General features: G+C 39.3%; 1 pseudogene; it reads right to left on the bottom strand.

Moving 5' to 3' along the window:
- Positions 1-11,628: 11,628 nt before the first annotated feature.
- Positions 11,629-12,886, bottom strand: LOC105300595 (annotated as a pseudogene).
- Between the last annotated feature and the right edge of the window lie 6,255 nt (positions 12,887-19,141).

Here is a 19,141-nt window from a genome sequence, read left to right as displayed (position 1 = left end):
ACAAAGTTTTGAGAATTAAAAAATAGGTGGTAGTGAAGCCATAGAAACGAATGACATTGCCCAACAAGATATTGTAAAGGGAGAAGAAAACAGAGGCAAAGGCAGGACTCTGGAGAACTTTAACATTTCAGGGATGAGCTGAAGAATGAGGGAAGTGGAGGAAAAGAAGACAATTTATTATTTATTTTGGAATATTCTGATGTTAAATTGTTGATAATTACTAGGACTATTCTTCCTTGCCTTTATTTTTTTCTCCTCCTCCACTCCACTCCACTCTCCTCACCATCACTTTTTCTTCTTCCTCTTTTTTCCCCTCCTCCTTTTCCTCCTCTTCATTTTTTCTCCCATCTTTGTCTCCATCATCTCCTCTACTTTTCCTTCTCCTCTTTCTTTTTCTTCTTTCCTCTTAACTCTTGACTTTCCCAAAATCTAAGGACACTGAAAAAACTTTTTTTCTAGAAAAAAAGTTTTAGGGGGTCTCGTCAAGGTGCCGTAGAAGGTAGATGCTGTGCTCAACTTCTCTTGTTACCACAGCAAAGTTATAATGAAACTACAGAACAACTATCACTGGGAGTTGCCTGAGGTCTGGCTGAACAGAAGTCCTACAATGGGGGACATATATAGAGGTCACCTTGAGACAGGTAGGAGGGGTGGAAATGTGAAACAGCCAGACCCCACAATTGCTAGTGGCTATTGAGAATTGGGAGGAGTATCTTGCTTGCAGAGCCCCCTCCTCCCAAGAGGGGCAAGGAGTCCCAGCTCCAAATTGGGCTTCCCAGCCCAGGGTTCACATGCCAGGAAGAGAAGTTCCCACAACCTCTGGCAGTGAAAACCATCAGGGACTGTGGCTGAGTGAGATGGAGGACTGAAAGAGTCACAGACAACCCTCTTAAAAGGCCCATGCCCAGGCTTACTCAATGACAACTCATTTACTCTGAGCGCCAGTGCTGGAGCAGATGCTTGAAGAGTGACAGGGACATAGAGGTAGGAACTGAGTTGTCAGGCTTCAGGGCAAGGGCTGGAGGGGTGGCTTTCTCCCAGTTAGAAGTACTACTGGTATCCATTATTCCTTCATTGAGCCCTCCCCCATCCCTATGTGCAGACTCAGGTAGCAGCCATATCTGAGTCTCCAGCAACCTGGTTAACACAGGTTGCTCTGCCCAGGTGATTCCCTGAGACCCTACCCCTCCCAACTTGCATATCCACCTAAGTTGCCTTCAGTGGTTTATTTTATACAATGGCTTATTTTGGCTCATGCTGTGGACTTTCCTAAAAATCTCTCAAATGCTCTCAAAACCCAAAGAAGCAGCATCTGGCCTCAGTGTGACCTATACCTCTTGTTGAGTAGCCTCAAGCCTGGCACTAATGGCAGCTGGCCTCAGTTCCTGACTCGGCCTCCTGAAGCACCTATACTCCCAGCACGGGCAGCAGCCATCTTTTAATTGCTTGGTGACTCTTATCAGGTGGCCTCAGAAATGCACAGGCTGTGGCTGAACTTGGCCTACAGCGGGGCCTCTCTCAAGAGTTGGGCCAGCATACCCAGTGGCCTGCTTTGACAGGCACCAGAGCACCACCCAAGGCAGCATCTGAGGAACACTCACCCAAAGGGCAGACTGGGCTGGCACCAGAACCCTGCTTAAAGGAATCCTGCTCCATAGGGTCAGTCCTTCACCAGCCTGTACTCACAACCAATCAGCCCAAGGATCTATCCCTCCCATCAATGTGCAAACAGGAACCAAAGTTCAACTACAACAGGAGGGCACACACACAACACACACAAGGGACACACCTTGAGTACCTTGGTCAGGTGATCAGGGAAGACTGTGCCACTGGGTCCAATAGAACACCTTGTACATAAAGCCACTCTACTAAGACCAGGAGACTTAGGAGCCCTACCTAATACATAGAAACAAACACAGAGTGGTAGCCAAAATGGGGAGAGAAAGAAACATGTTCCATATGAAAGAACAGAACAAAGCTTCAGAAAAAGAACTAAACAAAATGGAGACAAGCAACCTATCAGATAGATGCAAAGTTCAAAACAATGATTATAAGGATGCTTAATGAACTTAGGGGAAGAGTAAATGAACTCAGTGAGAACTTTAACAAGGAGATAGAAAAAATAAAAATGGAGATGGAAAACATAAAATGGAACCAGTCAGAAATGAAGAATACAATATGTGAGGTGAGTATATTAGAGGGAATCAACAGATTGTATGATGTGGAGAATCGAATCAGCAATTTAGAAGATAAGGAAGAAAACATTCAATCAGAACAACAACAAGTAAAAAGAATCCAAACGAATGAGAATAGTTTAAGGAGCCTCTCGGACAACATCAAGCATAAGAACATTTGGTTCATAGGGTTGCCACAAAGAGAAGAGAAAGAGCAAGATATTAAAAATTTATTTGAAGAAATAATGAATAAAAAACTTCCCTAATTTGGTGAAGAAATAAACATTCAGCCCCAAGAAGCTCAAAGAGTTCCAAACAAGATGAACAGAAAGGGGCTCACACCAAGACACATCATAATTAAAATACCAAAAGTTAAATACAAAGAGAGAATCCTAAAAGCAACAGGAGAAAAGCAATTAGTTACCTACAAGGTAGCTCCTATAAGACTGTCAGCTAATTTCTAAACAGAAATTTTATAGGCCAGAAGGACTTGGCACAAAATATTCAAAATAATGAAAAGCAAGGACCTACAACTAAGATTAATCTACTCTGCAAAGCTATCATTTAGAATCGAAGAACAGATAAAGAGCTTCCCAGAAAGAAACAAACTAAAGGAATTCATCACCACCAAGCCAATATTACAGGAAATGTTGGAGGAACTTCTTTAAGAATAAGAAAAAAAAAATGTATCGAAAATATGAATAAAGAATGGTGATAACTACATATCTACCAGCAAGTACTTCAAATGAAAAGGAATTAAATGTTCCAATTAAAAGATACGGAGGCTGAATGGATAAGAAAACAAAACAGCAGGCTGCCTATATAGGCTGCCTACAAGAGACTTACTTCTGATTAAAAGACACACACAGACTAAAAGAAAAAGGATGAAAAAAGATATTGCATGGTAGATCTAGAGGGTATTGTGTTGAGTGAAATAAATCAGATAGAGAAAGACAAATGGCATATGATTTCATGTATATGTGGAGTCTAAACAAAATAAACAATAACAACAACAACAAAACCTAGAAACAAAGTCATAGATGCAGAGGACATTTTGAGGGTTACCAGATGGGAAGGGAGTTGAGGAGTCAGTGAAAATGGGGAAGGGATTAAGAAGTTCAAATTTGTAGTTACAAAATAGTTATGGAATTATAAAGTATAGCATAAAGAATATAGTCAATAATATTGTAATAACTATGTATGGTGTCAGATGGGTACTAGATTTATTGGGATGATCACTTTGTGAGTTTTATAAATGTCTCTAATCACTATGTTTGTACACCTGAAACTAATATAATATTGTCTTCTGATTATTGGAAAATAAAAAATATTATTAAAAATTTTTTTCTTATCCAATCTCAGAATCTTAATACATGCAGAGCACCATTTACTTGCTATGCAATTGCTACATAAGAGCTATAGTAAGAAAATTAACATCATTGAACATTTATTAGGTCCCATGAATCATCTCACTTGAATCTCCCAAAATCCTATAGGAGAGGTACTCTAATTATCCTCATTTTAAAGAGAATGAAATGGGCTCAGAGATCTTATGTGGCTTGCCAAAAGTCACACAACCAGATGTGGTAGTCAGGATTCAACCTATGTCCGTGTGCCTAAATCCTACGTCATATTTCCCTTCCCCATTTCCTGTTACTTACTTCTCTTGCCAATTTTAATGTGGCAATGTTCCATTCCTTTGTACCCAGGATCTCTTTGAATCTTTCAAGTCTTAACTTCTATTAGCCTAGGAAAAAAGTTCCCTTCTGAGTTTCTTTCCAGTGGCTTCATTCCTTGGTGACTTCTGGGTCTGTTCCAGTTTATTCTGTAAGCACTGAATGGTTTTGGATTCCTCTCCTGATGGTTGATTTTGCCAAGAAGGCAGGTGACTTCATTCCTTAACAACAAACAACAACAACAACAACAACAACAACAACAACAACATACTAGCAGATGATTGTATTTAATATGTGTCAGGCATATACTAGCTCATCTTCACCTCACAGCAGCCCTGTGGATTGCAGACTTGCTGTATTGACAGCTCCTTTGTACCTGAACTTGGCTCTGGCTGGCCTTGCAGAGCTCTCACATGGGGTCTATTCTCCACTCTGCTGAGTCCATGGCTAAGTCCTATCTGGTCCTCCTCCTGCTGGCACTTAAGACCTTCTTCTAGCTAGGCCCTCCTGCTTAACCCCCAAGCAGATGGTTTCTATTCCCTGGGACTTTTGCCTCCAACTTCTACTTCTTTTGAAAATAAACACTAAAAAGTCTCCCTTAACAAGCTGATGACAATGCTACAGAATATCAATGTGTCTCACTGTCATAAATAGTAAAAAACAGAGATGGTGTCTCCTGGCACAGATTGTCTCAGTAAAACTGTCATCCAATTTTCTAGAGGCAAACATTTCTGGGCTAATTGAATTTTATTTTATTTGCTTGGTTTCTCTGGCTGTAGTAAACTGGATAACCTCTCAGTCTTGTCATTTCCTGGGTGGGTTGGGGAATATTTCCTATCTCCTAACTCCCAGGTCCCTGCCTCTCAAACTGGAATAGCCCATCTCAGAAGGAAACAGAGGTGGGCTGGGGGTCTGCATAGCACAGTATTCATTAACACACTGCATCTTCCTGTAGCAACAGCTTTACTTCACTACAGAAACGAAACCATATTTTTAGAGTAGAACCCAAAATTCATGTTAATATTTAAAATTAAATGAAGCTTTAAATTTTCTACTTGCTACAGTCTGAATTCCTAGGGTTTCTTGTCATTCTCTTCTAAGGGCAGAAGTACTTTGGTAAAAAACTTTGTGAGGCTCTGGCCTGGGGTGTGGGTTAGCTGAGGCAGGAGAAAGAGACTGGTACTTGTTAGGTGCTCAATATATTGTCCATTTACTCCTCTCCCCTTCTTTTCTTCTCTCCCTCTCTCCTTATCTTTATTTTTCTCTTTTCCTCTTGCTCCCTCTCCTTCCCTTCTTCCCTTCTCTTTTCTCAGGCTCTAGCTCTTATTTTCTACCCTAATGAAATGTTCTCTTTAATGAGGACAGTTTGTCACTGGTGTTTTCCAAGCATAAATAAGTTTAGAAATTGTATAACTGTCAGACTCTTAGAATGCAAGAGCCCACAGAAGTCCACCCCTTTCAATTAACAGGTGAGAAATGCGAGGTGACTCAATTAAGATCACATGAAGGCAGAGCCAGACTAGACCCCAGGGCTTTTGGCTTCTTGTCCAGAGCTGTCAGCGATATAGAGAGAATTGTAAAAGAGGCTTTAAACTAAGGCACCAGCTCTCATTTCATGAACAGGTTGTGGGATTTGCAGATCATCTGTTGTTGGTGCTGCTGTAAGAATCAGATTGTGGTGATGATAGGAGGTGTTTGCTCCAGATTAGTAATAGAATAGCCCTCTAGAAATGCAAGACTGGAGGGTGGTTCTTGCCAAATTATAACAACCAGTGCCCGGGAATCCAGATCCAGCCAAAACCAGGGCCAGCTGCTCCAAGGGAAGGAACAATTTGTTCTTTCCCTGCCCATCTGGGGAGCTGGGCATGTCCTGAGGCAGGCCGCTGTTAGTTACTGCAGCTGCTTTACTGAGAGGGAGGACACTGTGAGTGTCTTCACATTCCTGGACCCTTGTTCTCCTTGGCAACTGGCTAAATTATTTTTTCCAATATGATATGGTAGATTGATAACTAAACACTACTTTTTGTTTTTCATTCTGTGGGCAAATGAAATCTCTTCCTTCAGATAAACTATTGCTACATGGACCATAGATCCAGAGGATCCAGAAAATATGGGGTAGACAAAATCACTTCGTATCTTCTTTTATCTCCAATATATTTGAGAACTACTTCAAGATAGTTTTTGTGAGAGGAGCTTGGAAAACATAAAACAAAGTCATATCCTGTTCTCAAGGATATGACTCTTTCCCCGGGGATTCTGTTCATTTCCTATTGCTGCTGTAACAAATGACCACATACTTAGTGGCTTAAATGGCGCATTTTATCATCTAACAGTTCTTAAGGTTAGAAGTCCAAAATGGATCTCACTGGAATAAAATCAAGGCACTGGCAGGGTTGTGTTTTTTTGAGTCTCTAGGGGAAAATCTGTCTTCTTGCCTTTTCCAGCTTCTAAAGGCTGTCCACAGTCTTTGGCTTGTGGTCCCTTCTTCTATCTTCAAAGACAACAATGGCTAGTCAAATCCTCCCATTTCTATCTTTCTGCTTTTCACTCTTTGGCTTCCCACTTCTAGTTAAGGATCTTTGTGATTATATTGGGCTGACCTGGTTAACCCAGGATAATCTCTTCATTTTATAGCCAGCTGATTAGCGAATTTAATTCCCTCTAGCTATGTAACATAACCTAATTATAGGTTCTGGAGGATAGCATTTGGACAAAGGGGCTGTGATTCTGCCTACCTTGGAGATCTAGACATGTCATAGATGAGCATTAAACACTAGGATTAGTTCTCTAATGTGAGGAGAGTGGCGGTAACTATGGAAGCATATTAGAGGAACACTTATTGGTGGAAATGGTGTGAATGTGAGTCAGCAGTGAGGGAATCGTCCTGAAAAAAGGTGACATTTGAGTTCAGAACTTTAGCTTAAGCGAGAGTCTGACCAGGAAAGGGAGAAAGGCATTCTAAAAAAGAGAAAAGCGTATAACAGAAACAAGGGCATGGCAGCATGACAGGGGATAAAACTATGACTGGAAGGCAGGGTCTGGGGAAGAGAGTGGTGGATGATATAAAAGGCTGGAAAAATTATGCACTGGAAAGTCCTGGTGGGAAACAGATGGTGCTCTCAAAGGGCAGAATGAAAGGGCCCTTTTAAAATGTTTAAATGAGGCAGCTTTTTGTATGTTTGGGCTGGGTTAAGGGGAAACAACAAGGGATGATGAACTACCCCAGGACCAGCAACAACCAGAAGTGTTACTATCCTTAGGCCTGGGGGCAATGGAAAGAAACTGCTGAGAGATGGTGAGAGCTATGACTATGAGAGGAGGCCACCCTGAAGGAGCTATGGTCTTTGATATAAAACCATAGTCATGGCCAAACTACAGCCTGACAGGAGGGAGCCAGAGGAACACACACACCGATGTCTCTGTCTTCCTACCTTTCAATCTGCTGCTCTTGCTTTTTTTCGGCAAACTCAACCAGAAGCCAGGGACAAGGCAGTCTGGTAGACTGAGTCCATGGAATTTAGATCCCTGTGACTCAGAATAAAGTTGACCTGGAGGAGAAACTTCAGAGACAAGACAAGAAGACCTTGTATGTTGTGAGTAAATAATCTGAATTTTATACATAAGGCCACAGGGAGCCCCGAGAGTATTCTAAGCAGGTCAGTGAATGGCTGTTTTAACATTTCTTTCTATAAGTTTGTCTTCCACTCCATTTCTCATACCACCTTTATCCCACAGAGTAAAGACTTTTATCTTGTTTCCTTCTCTTGTCTTTATCCCATCTCTCAGAGCCTTGACAAGCTGATCTTATATAGTCTTTGTCAGCCAAGATGTTAATAGACAACAATGCCCTAATGTGGTACCTCTTTCAGATAATATTTAGATTTACTGGGAGCCTTCAATGTCTGGATCAGTTAGCCTTTGCCATAATAATGCTGTGTTAAAAACCACTTCTAAGCTCTAGGGCTTCAAACAATTAGTATTTGTTTAGCTTAAAAGTCTGCAGGTTAGTGATTTATGCTGGGGAGTTTTCCTGGTCTCAGTTGAGCTTGCTCACCTCTCTGGGGGTCATCTTGCCTCTTGGCTAGAAACTCAGACTTTTGGAAATTGGCTGGCAGTCAAATGGTTTCTAACGCAACTCTTCTCACCGTATTTTTCTCATCCCTCCAATAACTTAGCTCAGGGTGGTTCTAAGCACAATGGCTCAGGTATAAGGGAAGAACCAGAAATGTGCAGGCTCTTTAACCAAGCTTCTGCTTGTGTCACAACTGCCATCATTCTGTTGGACAAAGTGAGTCATGTAACTAAAAAGATTCCACCTCTTGATGGGATGAATTGAAAAGTCACTTGGCAAGAGACATGGGTAGAGGAGCAGATAGAGAACTGGAACCATTAATGTATCTGCCAATTACTGTCGGGTGCCTTAACCCAAGCAATAAAGATTTATTTATTTGTTAAATTATTTTTTTATTGTCAGAATCTCCCACTAAAATGTAAGCCCTGACAGAGCACAGCTGTACCTCCAGTGACTCTAACGTATATGCTCATAGTAAATTTTCATTGAAGCCATAAGTGTATGCTGGGTTTACATAGGTATTATTTGGAGAATGGTCTTTATGGACCTATTCTAGTCCACTAAATCCTCATAAGCAAACAATTGTTCCTAAAAATAAGGCTTGCTTAATTGCTGTTTCACTTTCTCTCTTTTAGGTTTTGATCAAACTGGATAAACTTAATCAAAAGCTGAATATATAAGGAGAAGATAAATCTTCTCTCAGTCAGGGCCTTATCTCATCTCATCATTCTCCTGCAGGGGTTGGGAAGTTGACTTAATTATACAGCTTGATCAGATGACATCACTGAACTAAAGAATGTGATACCTCCTGTTATGGGCTGAACTGTCTCTCCCCTAAATTCATATGTTGAAGTCCTAACCCTTAGTGCCTCAGAATGGGCCTGTATTTGGAGATGAGGTCTTTAAAGAGATAATTAAGGTAAAATTAGTTGATATAGGTGGGCCCTAATCCAATATTACTAGTGTTCTTATAAAAGGAGATTAGGGATTAGGACAGACATACAGAGGAACAACTATGTGAAGACACAGGGAGAAATGGCCATCTACAAGCCAAGAAGAGAGACTTTAGAAGAAATCAACCCTGCTGGTCAATACCTTGATCTTGGACTTTGAGCCTCCAGAATTGTGAGAAAATAAATTTCACCGTCTGTGGTGTTCTGTTGTGGTGTTCTGTTATGGCAGCTGGAACTATTCTCAAAAGGGAATAGTTAGAAGGAAACCCATTTTGAGAGACTTCCCCAACTCCACTCCCAGTTTGAGTCAGGAATCCAAGTTGACTGCCTGGGAGAGGCCTGCTTATTGAGGAAGCTCTAAGAGCTGCATGTACTGGAAAGCTCATGGGCCTCCTTCAGAGTGTTCCGTGCAGGCTGAAGACAGATGATGCTGGAGTCCTTTCATGTGTTCGTCCCTGAGGCTTTGCAAATAATTCTAACTTGTTCATTGTAGGCTGATGCTAAATTCCATTCATTAGCAAGTTTCCCAGTGGCCTAATTTTATTGGTTCCTCAGGAGTTCCTCTCTTGCTTTTCAGGCATCCAGTCATCTAAAATGTTGTGTCTTCAGCAAATTCACCTACCTCATTATGCGTGATCCCTCTTCTAAGCTATTTAGCCCTTCTCCTGGCTCCTAATAAATAAATACTAATTCTGAGACCAAAACCCAAGAGGCCATATGTTTAATTGCTTTCCATGCTGAGAAAGAATCATTTATTAGTGCTGTGCAAAGCGTTGTGTTTGAAAACTTCAAACCACATGAAACGCCACAAGTTCTGAGCCAGAGCCTAACAGAGAAACAGCCAAGTTTCATGTGAACTTTGTTAGGCCGCATGACCTTTCACAAAACCTCAAAGCAAAAGTAATTCAGACCCTGGATAGGCTCAAACTCTGACTTGAGTACTGTCATTTGTTTAGTTTTAGAGCAGCTGCTTATATCACAAATCCACACTTCTGGTAAAAAAAAAAAAAAAGATCCACAAGATGGCTTCAACCCAGTTTGATGTTCTATTTTGTTTTGTAACAGGTCTATTAGTTGTGAAACTCAAGACTCCTTTGGAATGCTAGCTCTATAGAATAAATTATGGGTTTAGAATTGCCAGGTAAATTGGGACTGAGAAATTTAAATGGAATTCAACGAGAAACCAGTTGTCATGAATCTGAAGGAATAGCTAGGGTTAGGAGTAGGGTGGCCAGAAGAGAATGGTTTTGTTTTGTTTTAACAAAGGAAGTTTTAGTGTTGAGGCATTGTTTAAACATCGTGAATGCTTGGTTAGAATTTGTCGACTGACCTCTTCAACACATGTAATCTGTAGTTTCCTCTTGTTCAGAACTTAATTCAGAGATCCCTGACAGGAACTTTGCAGCCATTTCTTTATCAGTATGTATCCATCTGGGCCTGCTGGGCTGCTGCCTGTCCGAGTTAGAATGGTCTGACAGTGAATGTATTACAAAAAGGAGGCCAGCCTGTGGCTCATCTTGTTACAACTGGACTGAGAAAGAGTAGATATGCAGTAGAAAAGTAAGGTTTGGAGTTTGAATCAGATACATCCACTGGGTTGGGACAGGTGCCTGGAGTGGAGGCCAACCAAAGAACCAATAATAGAATTTGATTATATAGACTAAACACACTACCTGGTGGTAGCCCAGACAAACGGAGATGACCAGACCAAAAACATGGTCTCCTCAGGCAGGTGAAGCCTTGTGACAGATAGCAAGGTCAGAGTTTGGGCAGGATTCTAATCAGTGAAAGATAGTTTGGTTAGGAAGGGTTGGTAATGGTGGTGATACTGGCATAGCAAGAGCAAAGGTGGATTCATTGGGGTTTCATTATGGGAACTCATTTCTAACAGCCAGCAGATGCCCGCCTCTTAAACGGAATCTCAGAATCAGGTAAATTGATGCTGACTCATCTATGAATCAGACTAGAACTATTTAACACACTTCTCTGTTCTCTTTCATCCTCCTCCCCCAACTCTCCTCTGCCACAGATGTGGCTGGAAAGGGCTAGGGACAGTGGAAGGAAATTAAGTCATAGATGGAGGGACTCTAGATCGGGTGAGCCTCGTAGGTCATTATGAGAACTTGTGAAGTATAAGGGGAACTCCAACCATATAACTCACCATTTGATCTTCTCTGCTTTAATGTCCATAGGTCCAAGGCAAGTTCAAGCAGGAACTGCAAGGTTAGATTAGACACCTTTTCCTACATTTCAGAAGATATGTGAACCAAATTCAAATTAGTATTTGCATTGACAACCTTTTAGAGATATTTATCTTATTCTTAACTGCAACTCACATTCGATAAAGGTAATGATTACAAAATTTTATATCAATCCTACAGAGAAGAACAATAAAAGCAAGTAATACTTTAATCCTACTGTTTTGAACTTCCATAGTGATCCTATATTTTACCCTTATTTATGAACACAAATGTTTTAATAAGAATTACACCAAAATTAATAGGTTTTTATTGAAAAGCTTTCTAAGATCAATTTTCATTAAATCAATTCAATTTTTTAATAACATTTCCATAAAATAGTTAAACCATTTTTATTTTTTATTTTTATTTGAATAAAAAGATTATCATTAAGATCAATTAATTTTCTGATTTGATTCATTTTCTTTAAATTTTCTTTTATTTTTGATGTTCAATGATCTCTGAAATTTTTATTGGCCTCCTGCCCCTCCCAAAGGGTGCCCCACTTTTGTTGCCTTAACGCCTCAGAATTTTGATGTCATTGATCTCAGACAGAACTTTGCCATCCACAAATCTGCGCGTGATGGTCTTTTGTACGGATTGCATGGAGTTGCTATTCAGGGCGTCGCCAAGATCGAAGTCCTTCCCCTCTTATAGCAGGTGGTGGTAGGTGGCGATCTTAGCCTCCAGCTTGACCTTGATGTTCAGCAGAGCCTCTTACTTCTAGGTCTGGTGCTGCCCTTCTGCCCAGGTCTGGTGCTGCCCTTCTGGGCCAGCTCTGACTCCAGGTGCAGCAAGAAGGATCCCGTTGAGCTGTTCCATCTGCATGGCATAGTGCCTCCACATCTGTCAGGCTGTTTTCCAAGCTGGCCTTCAGATTTTTCATCGAATTCAGGTCGATCTCCAAGGACTGGACTGTACATCTCAGCTCTGTGAGTGTCATCTCAGCAGCTCCTATCTCAGTGGTCTGCAAGGTGACTACAGTGCTGCTCTCCTCAATCTGTTGGGATCAATACTTGTCTAGCTCTTCTCTGTTCCTCCAAGCCAGCTTGTCTACTGGGCCCAGATTTCTGCCATGATGTTGCTGAAGTCCAGAGATTTAGGGCCATCCAACTCCATGGTCAACCCAGAGTTGGCAATCTGGTTTTGTAGACCATTTACTTCCTCTTTGTGGTTCTTCTTCGTGAAAAGCAGCTCCTCCTTGAGAGCCTCAATCTCTGTCTCCAGCTGCAGTCCAGTGATATTGCTGTCATCGATGACCTTTTGGAGCCCATTGATGTCATTCTCCACAGACTGACATATGGTCAGCTCTGTCTCATACTTGACACTGAAGTCATCAGCAGCAATCTGTAGAATGATGTGGGCATTGTCCATAGTACTTGCAAAGATCTGAGCCCTCAGATCCTCGATGATCTTAAAGTAATATCCCCAGTCTCTGACCTGAGGTCCCTTCTTCTTCAGGTGTTCCAGGATTTTGCTCTCCAGTCTCCAATTATCAGCCTCACCCTCTCCAGCTAGGAGGCCATGCAGTCATTCAGGCATTGCATAGTCTCCTTCTCGGTCTGGCTGCCCCCTATGCCAGCTAGGCCCCCAGCCATTCCCGCAGCCAGGGTCCTGGAACCCCAGCCACCGGGGACGCTGGTAGAGTGGGATACAGCGATCCAGGAGCCCAAGCCCCCTGCACCTGCATACACGCTGGCCAGTGACTGGACGACTGCATGGAGCCCAGGGTCTGGTAGCTGGTGGAGTAGCTGGAGCAGGTGCTGAAGCTCATATTGTCTAGGGAGGAAGATCAGAGGCCAAGACTCAGGTTCGAGCCACCTGATTCATTTATTTTGACTCAGCTTTTACCTACTTGTATATTTTGTGATTATGAGTTTTCTTTTGAAAACTTTTTTTTTCTATCAAGCTAATTTCTCAGGTCAAATTCTATAAATGTAAAGATTTTATTCTTCCATTCACTTTCAGCTAATAAGCATTTTAAATTTTGTAATTTTAGATACTGCCATTTTTTTTTTTTTACACCTACAACACCTGGTCTTCCTAGGTGGTCTCCCATCCAAGTACTAACCAGGCCGGGCCCTGATTAGCTTCTGAGATCAGACGGGATTGGTGCGTTCAGGGTAGGTGATTTTGTTTTTATTTCTACCAAATCTATTTCCCCCTTTAATTGTTCAATTTTTCATCTGTAACAAAATTTATCGTAGTTTTCGCCATTGTTAGTTTTATTCTGTGTTAATTATTTTTTTTCTAGTAATGTTTTTTAAGAATTAAATGAAGGGCTGGCTGGTTGTTAAAGTTTTATTGAAGGAATGGGTAAAAAGCACAATCATAGGAATCAGATACAGGGCAGAGACTAAAGTGGAGTCAAAATGTCTTGTATTTGTCTCTCACCAGTCTACCCTGCCTCTCACTAAGTCCACCATGATGCCCAAGCCCATTAACCCTTAGTTTCCATGCAGTGAGGTCTGTCAGGGATATCCTTTCGTTTGCTGTTTGATACATTTCATCAGTTGAGACTGATGATGGTAGAGTGGGGGGAACAAAGGAGGAGGATTGGGAAGGAAGTCTATGAAACAAATGACTACTTTATTATGACAAAACTCCAGAATAAAACAAAAATTTGCATATCCCTTTGACAATAAATTTAGAACAAGATTATTGTTTCTGGGTTCCAAAGTTATTGATATGTATCTCTTTAATTTATCAAAAAACTTCATGAGAAGCCTAAGAATTTAACAAATAGAGTAGAAAAGTTACTGTTCTGAGCACTTTAGGAAAAGTGTAACATTTGCAAGTTGGAGTACAATGAAGAACACTGATCTAAGTGTGAGAAACAGAATCTATAAATTGTATTGGAAAGAACAGGAATGTGGGGCCAGAACACTTGGTTTCCAGTCCCTGCATGTCTTTTTCCTTTCCTAGGGGACTTAGGCTCATTTACTTAGCGTTCTTGACTCTCAGCTTCCTTATCTACAAAATTCTGAAGATCTTATAGGGTGATTGTAAAGTTTAAGAAGCATACAAACTCTGACTAATGTGGCAGTTGTTACTGAGTAATGGTCTTGAGCTTAGGAAATTAATCACTTTTCAAAGAAAAGCTTCCTGTTCTGTCCTCTTCTCTCTATCCTCTCCTCTCATCCATCTTCCTCTACCACTTTCTCCTCCTCTTTCAGCTGGCCACACCTAATAGTCTTAGGATGAGGGCTGGCCACACCAGAAAGACTAATCTTATGATGTATGGTGGAGGCTTTGGGTCATTTGGTATCAGTGGACTTAAAGACTGAGTTCATCCATGTGGGCAATCAAGCAATCAATCGGTCAAGTCCATGTAATGAAGCCTCAATACATTTCTGGACACAGAAGCTTAGATGAGCTTCCCGGAGTATCAATACTCTCTGCATATTGTCACATGTCAATGCTGGGAAGATAACACATCCTGAAAACAATGGAAGCTTCAAGTTTGGGGCTCTCTTAGATCCTACTCTATACATCTCTTCCTCTGGTTGATTTGATATATTCTTTCCCTGCAACAAATGTAACTGTATATAATAGCTTTCATTGAGTTTATGAGTATTTCTAGTGAACTATGGAATCTCAGGGTGGTAAGCACTTGAACTTCATTGATGTCATAAGTGAGGGTGGTCTTTTATGGACTCTCCTCTAACTTGTAGTTGGACCCTACTCCATGCCTTTGAAGTCAGAAGTCTTGGGTGGCCTCGGCAATCTAGAGTAATGTGCCCTTAAACTCTCAATTTGGTTGAATCCAGGTACCATTCCTACTGTTTACCATTTCTCCCTAAAATTCTGAAAAGCCTTGCTTATATCATCTTTGTCATCTTTGGTAATTTCTGGAATGAGAGAAAGAAAAGACACATTATTTAGGTACTTATTTGTTTGAGCTATGGGTGAAATGCAATTGAAATGATGTAGTTTAAGTTCCTTTGGGGAGACAAAAAGGAAAGTTTGCTCATATTGCGCATATGGCTAATTCACTCAACAATTGTTTGTGTAGTTCTTGCCACAGGGCAGGCATTGTTCTAAATGCTTTATGTGTATGAGCTCATCTGATATTGATAATGACCGTTGAGGCAGCCTCTATTATTATTATTTCCATCATTGTACAAAGTGAGCATACTGGAGCCAGGAAAATGAAAGAACATGCCCATGTTCTGACAGCCAGAAGTGGTTGAGCCACGTAGAAACTCAGCCTCCAGAACTGTTCTGTAGCCACTTTATTATTGAGGCTGTGGATTTAAATCCTTGAGTCTTGGATTAAAAAAAGCGCAATCTAGTGGGGAAAACAGACATAAAAAATCAGTGATATTATCATACAACGAATTTTACAATAGAAAGATTTGGGAGGAACAAATCTGAATTGACTTAATAAGAAAATTGGAATTGTTTTTTACTTAGCTCTTTTCATAATCATCTCACCTCTACATTTTTCAGTCCTACTCTCCACCCCCATCTCCAACTATCTAGAAGTAATTCTTTGTTGCAAATACTTTTTTTCCAAACTATAACTTGTCCTTCAATTTTGCTTATGGTGCCTTTTGTCAAAGAGAAGTTCGAAATTTTAATTGAAAATTTTTTCTCATATGACCCTAAGGTTATAAAAACATTTCATTTTTTTACAAGTTAAAAAATTTTACTCTTCACATTTAGATCTTAGGTACACCATTTATTAGACCTAAAATTTTTTTTATACACTACATGTGGTAAGAATATAGTTTAATATTTTTTCCTTTTTGTATAACTAATTTGCACAGATCCAAATATTAAATCCAAATATTTAAAGCCTTTTTCTGGATTTTATGTTCTAGTCCTTTGGTATGTCTATTTTCACACCCCAAACACACTTCATTCACACATTCATAACTTTATAACAATAAAAATAACACTAAAATCATAAATATAATTTTATAATTACATAAATATAACTTTATATGAAGGCTCAATATTAGATAGAACAAATGTCCTTATTTTGTTCTTAATTATTCTGGTCCCTTTCCTTAAGAGGGAATAAATTTAAGAAATTTATCAGCATATCAGAGATTCACACATATGCACACATACAGAAATGTTTTGAATTTTGATAGCTGTTCCATTGACTTATAGATTTACTACCTGGAGGAATTTATATCATTACAATATTAGATCTTCTTACTTATGAACATGATATGTTATTCCACTTACTTCAGTCTTTTTTAATGTTTTCCAGTAGTATTCTAATTTTCTCTATATAGTTCATGTACACTATTTGATGGGCTTTTTTTGGTAAAGAACTTATTATTTTTGTTACTTCTGTAAATTATGTGTTTGCAAATTAATGTTTACTAATAGTTAACTGTTGGTATAAAGAAATGCAATTAATTTTTACTCGTCATTTTATATTCAGCTCTCTTACTCAACTTTCTTATTAAACCTAATAACTTATTTATCATTGCTTTGAGTTTTAAATATAAACATGTGTTCTTGAATAATGGCAGTATTCTATTTTTCCAAACCTTATACCTCCTTTTTTATTTTTATTTTTTAAATTTTCTTACCGTTTTGGCTAAGACCTTTAATGCAAAGTCAAAGAGAAGCAGGAAAAAAGTGCCATGATGTCCTCCCCCAGTGTTATACCCTGTATAACCTCCTCTCCTTGAGTGTGGGTGGGACCTGTGAATTTTGCAAAGGTAATGGAATGTGACTCCTATGATTGAGTAAAGAAAAAGTAAAAAAAACTTCAGTTAATTTAGTAAATTAATCAATTAGTTAATTAATTTTAGTTAATTAAAAAATTCTCCTTGTGGAAAATTTAAAATTAAAAGATTCTCTTGTGGGTTTGAAGAAGTAAGCTACCATGCTGTGAAAAGAACATGTAAGAAGAAATTGCCGATAGCCTGTAGGAGCTCTTAATGGCCAATAAGAAAGTTGAACTTCAGTAATACAATTATCAAATCATGTAGTCCTACTTGATTATGATGTATAATTCTCATTATTCATTGTAAGTTTCAATTTGTCAATATTTTGTCGAGGATTTTGCATCATGTTCATGAGAAATATTGATATATGCATTTGCAATGCCTTTGATTTTTTATATTAGGATCATGCTGGCCTCCTAGGCTGAGTTAGGAAATATTCTTTCTGCTTATATTTTCTGAAAGAGATTATAGAGAATTTGTACAAGTTCTTCCTTAAATATTTGGTAGAATTTACCAGTTAACTCATCTGGGCATGGTGCTTTCTATTTTGGAAGATTATTAATTATTGGTTCAATTTCTTTAATAGATAGAGGCCTATTCAGATAGTCTGTTTTGTGTGAGTTCTGGAACATTGCATCTTTCAAGAAATCGGCCTATTACATCTAGGTTGTCAAATTTGTGAATATAGAGTTGTTTATAGTATTTCTTTATTATCCTTTTAATTTTCATAAGGTCTGTAGTGATATCCTCTCTTTCATGTCTGTTATTAGTAATTTTTGTCTTCTCTCTTTTTCTACTTAGTCTGTCTGTATGCTTATTGATTTTATTGATCTTTTCAAAGAAACAACTTTTGGTTTCATTGATTATGTCCACTTTTTAAAAGCTATTATTATTAGTTTTTTCCTCTCTTTTTCTTTCTTCTTTCGTTCTTTCTTCCTTCTTTCGTTCTTTCTTTCTTTCTCTCTTTTTTCATCAGTCTTAAAATTTCTTAAAAAAAATAGAGTAAACATAGCACTTGTGTTTTTGTTGGCAAACATGCAGAAGCCTAAGTGCAATATGTACTATTCACATAGTTCTCATATATACATATGTGTTTTTAAATTTCCCAATATCAAGGTACTGACCTCAGTTAAAATTACTGTAAGATTTTATTCATCTTTGTAATATCCCCTATTTTGGGCTCAAATAATTTTTTTTGTCTTAAGAGCCAATGTAAGAGATGTGACCAAAATGTGCCTTGTTGTATACAAGGGTGTCTAAAATACATGCCATATTTCCATTAAAGGACTTAGCTCATACACTAATAATTTCTGCCACATTGGTCACTTCTTTTTAAGAGTTGAGAGACTATATTAAGAGTATTTTGTGTGCTGTCTAGCACCTGAACATTGCACTGATAATGTTACAAGTATGTCATCTATCACAGCAGTAATTAAAAAAAGACAACTTATATGCTACTGAGTTCGCTGAAATATACTAAATAATCATAGAGTGATCTTGGTTTTCCCTTTCATAAAGAGTCTGAGAGATCATTTAATTCAATCCTTCCCTTTTATGTTTAAAGAAACAGAGTCAGAGAAGTAAATGATGTGCTCCAGATCACAGAGTTGAGGCTAGGTCAGTGCTCCCCACTGCTCAGGTCTCCTCTTTAAAGGATCCCTAAGTATTCTTGTTAACTGTGACTAACCTTTCCGCATGCACATTGCTGTACCTGAAGGAAAGTGTATGGGCTTCTAAGGTTAGGTGCTCACTTGCACACCTGTAGTCAGGGCCTGGGAGCAGCTGCTGTTGTGGAGCATATGCCACATGCAGCCTGCCCTTCATCAAAAGAAAATTAGCACATGCTAACTTGTGCTAATGGTATATATCCCATATACCTGGAGCTTTTCCACACTGGTTGATAGGACTACTGAACTTCATTCCTAGAAGATCCTAGCTCTTCGAAAGAAACAGTATCCAGACCAAACGTTCATCAATATTGGCTGATGCTTTTAATATGGATGAATGATCAAAACCTTTCCTAATCAAAGCCTCAGCTTAACCTAAACTAGTTTCTTAATCCCCGGCTCAAATTGCACATTATGCTGCAATGCCAATGTAGGAACATGTACTGCATCTGCAGCTTCACTGAAGACTATGGGGAGGCTAGAATCATTCAATCCTACTCTTTAATTTAACTACCACAGCTGAAGAGTATGGCAAAAAACAAAACAAACAAAGAAAAAAAACCCACTTCTTTAAGATTGTCCTTGCTAGATGAGAACCTAGTTGAAGAAATAATGACTAAAAACTTTCTTAACCTGGTGAAGGAAATAGATATACAAGCCCAGGAAGCA

Source organism: Pteropus vampyrus, unplaced genomic scaffold (genome assembly GCF_000151845.1).
Source record: "Pteropus vampyrus isolate Shadow unplaced genomic scaffold, Pvam_2.0 Scaffold215, whole genome shotgun sequence".
NCBI lineage: Eukaryota > Metazoa > Chordata > Mammalia > Chiroptera > Pteropodidae > Pteropus > Pteropus vampyrus.
Note: the sequence above shows the minus strand (reverse complement) of the source record. Positions and strands in the feature narration are given on the sequence as shown.